The sequence below is a fragment of the Nannospalax galili genome, unplaced genomic scaffold (genome assembly GCF_000622305.1).
Source record: "Nannospalax galili isolate Female #2095 unplaced genomic scaffold, S.galili_v1.0 scaffold567, whole genome shotgun sequence".
In the NCBI taxonomy this organism is placed as follows: Eukaryota; Metazoa; Chordata; class Mammalia; order Rodentia; family Spalacidae; genus Nannospalax; species Nannospalax galili.
Genome location: NW_008357638.1, coordinates 1,884,827 through 1,887,891, shown reverse-complemented (window position 1 = coordinate 1,887,891; position 3,065 = coordinate 1,884,827). Strand labels below are relative to the sequence as shown.

The 3,065-nt window shown below is 45.9% G+C and overlaps 1 non-coding gene across 1 annotated transcript; it reads right to left on the bottom strand.

The window, feature by feature from the left end:
• Positions 1-275: 275 nt before the first annotated feature.
• Positions 276-382, bottom strand: LOC115068000. Its single transcript, XR_003847368.1, has one exon. It is a non-coding gene; the product is annotated as a U6 spliceosomal RNA (small nuclear RNA).
• Positions 383-3,065: the final 2,683 nt, after the last annotated feature.

Here is a 3,065-nt window from a genome sequence, read left to right as displayed (position 1 = left end):
TCTATGATTTCTTTGTGTGTTCTTTAAATTCACTGAAGTCTTTTGTCATGTTTGTAATTTTTATTTTGAGTTCCATGTCCTGTGTTATCTCTAGGGAGTTCTCATTCATTGTACTCCTCTAGAGGACTATTGGTACTTGATGCGGATATATTATTTTGGTTTTTTATGCTATCATTTTTTTTCTCTGTGACTTTGCCATGTGAATTTCTTTTGTAGTCTGTGATTCTTGTGTGAGACTCAAGCCTTCCTTTGTTGAGCTTAGGTCTGCTTTTTTTTTACATATGGAACACTTCACAAATTTGCGTGTCATTCTTGCACAGGGGCCATGCTAATCTTCTCTGTATTGTTCCAATTTTAGTATATGTGCTGCCAAAGTGAGCACAGATCTTCTTTTTGTAAGCTTTATGTGCCTTTGTGGTTTACTTGTTGGGCATGAAAAGCTGGATGGTCTAGGCTTCAGGTTCGCTCTTTTGATTTTATATCGGAGTGGCCAGATTGCTTTTGTCTTCAGGAGTTCCCACAGAGGCCCAAGTGAGATGAGGCTCAGATGCTCAGGCTTTCTCCTAAGGTCTGAGTCCCTCTAGGAAAGATGCTGCCCTCAAGAATTTGGGGGCTGGGCTGGCCTGGGAGAAGGGCCCAGGGAAGATGCTGGTCTCCGGAAGCTGGTGGCTGTGCCACCCAGGAGTGCAAAGAGAGATGGGGATAGGAAGAGGCCCCAAGGGATCCTGGGGACTACTGGGAGGAACTGGGTTGGTCTGGATGCAAAGGATCAGGAAGCAGTGGTGGCTCTGGGCCAAAAGTTAGCCTGGGTGTTTGGGTGCCAAGACAAGAAATGGGCCAGTATCCAGGCTAGGAAGAAAGATGCTGTGGGGGAGCTGCGGGGGTGAAAGAGGCTGGGGGGAGTCAAGGTGTGGTGGGCACATTGGACTTACTCAGAAAAGGTGCTGGCATCAGGATACCTGGAGGCTGTGCAGCCCAGGGAAGTAAAGGGAGGTGAGGATGGGACCAGGCCCAGAGGGTTCCTGGGGACCACAGGGAGGAACTGGATTGGTCTGGATGCAAAGGATCAGGAAGCAGGGGTGGCTCTGGGCCAAGAGGTTAGCCCTGGTGCCTGGGGTGCCAAGACAAGAAATACGCCAGTACCCAGGCTAAGAGGAGAGATGCAGCGGGGGAGCTGCGAGGGTGAAGGAGTCTGGGGCATCATGGCATGGTGAGTAGACTGGACTTACCCAGGAAAGGTTTTGGCACCAAGACACTGGAGGCTGTGCAGCCCAGGAAGCAAAGGGAGGTGAGGGTGGGACCAGGCCCAGAGGGCTCCTGGGAACCAAGAAAGGTGCTGGCACCTGGATGCCCTGGAGGATGTTCAGCCCAGGGAAGTAAAGGGAAGTGATCAAAAATCATTTTAGTTTTATTTGTATATATGTTCTGTTTTTACAGGAGCTGACCTCATTTGATCAAAAGTTTCAACTGAAATGAGTGCCTTTCTTCAAGTCAGGGCTGGTCTCTGGATACCTTGTGTGGTAGCCACAGTAGCTTCCCCATGCCATTCCCTACCCTGGGGACAGGAATTAGGCAGCCTCCCAACCATCCAGTCCGATTTTCTCGTTAAAGGGCTGACCTCAAAGTCACAGAGATCCACCTGCCTCTGCCTCCCAAGTGCTGGTAAAAAATTCTCTTGAATAAGAGTCTACAGAGTGTGGGTCCTTGTACAGGGCTCCTACATTAAACTTTACCTACCTAGGGCTCAGGGACCATTTTGGAAGAAGAAGTGGAAGGACTAAGAGCCAGGGTAGGAGGCGCGTGACCATATGGAAATAGAGTCTTACAGGCTTCTGGGACCTTGCTCATAAGAACTTACAGCAATGGTGACAGCATGCATAAAACTCATGCAAAATCAAGCAGACAAATACCCAACACAGAACTGTGGAAATGGGTAGCAGGCCCAAACCTTACCTGAAGAACTATTGCACAACTGATTACTGCTGGGTGAGGAAAAGCTGATCTTCTTTAAAGGAGGGACTCTAGATAGGCTGACTAGACTTGCACTGAGGGACATCTGGGGACACTAACTTGACTCGATAGGCCTTAACATAAATGATAGAATGCATGAAATCCAGTGGTGGGGTATGGGAGGGGGGTGCAGATGGGAAGGGGGCAAAGACGATTAAGATACTGTGTATTCAATACACAAAAATTCAATAAAAAATACAAAAAAATTCTCTCTTGAATAAATGAAGAATTTACAAAATGGAGAATATCTCATCACTGACTTACAAGATTAGATATAACGTAACTGCACACATCAAGGCCCAAGAAATAGTAGCAATCATGTTCTCTTTTATTTCTTAAATTAACAAGTGAAAGTTGTATATATCTGTGGCATATACTGTGATAATTTGAAATGTGAAACCATTGTGGGATTAAGTAAAGTAAGCTAATTAGCCTATGTGGTGCTTGCATGTTTATCATTCAGGTGGTTTCAATGAGAAGTGTCCCCTAGGTAAAATGATCAAGGAGTTAGAGAAGACACAAAAGATAAGACGTCCAAGGACTGGCTGAGTCTTGATGGATGCTGGTACTCAGAAGATAGGGTGTGGAGAACGGCAAAGGCCATGGAGGAAGTGTAATCTTAAATGGAACAGGAGCCAGAGAGTATAGTCTAGTGTCCAAGATGCCACATGAAGCTGTATCTAAGAGAAAAGAGGAAGAAAATGAGTAAAGAGCAGACATCGTAGGAGATAACATGAAAACTAGGATTAATCATTGGTTTTAGAAACATCAAAGCCATAGTGACCCTGACAGGAGCAATGGCTTTGGATGTTTGAGGCAAAAGCCTGATTAATAGCAGATTCAAGAAAGAGCAGAGTGGGGCTGGGATGCAGGGCAGTTGGTAGAGTGTTTGTTAGTATGCATGAAGCCCTAGGTTTGATCCCCAGATAAACACATGAAGTGTGGCATGGTGGCACATGCTTAGAATCCCATGTCTGTGAAGGTAATAAGTTCAAGGTTATCCTTAGCTACATAGCAAGTTCAAGGCCATCCTAATACACAAGACCTTGTCTCAT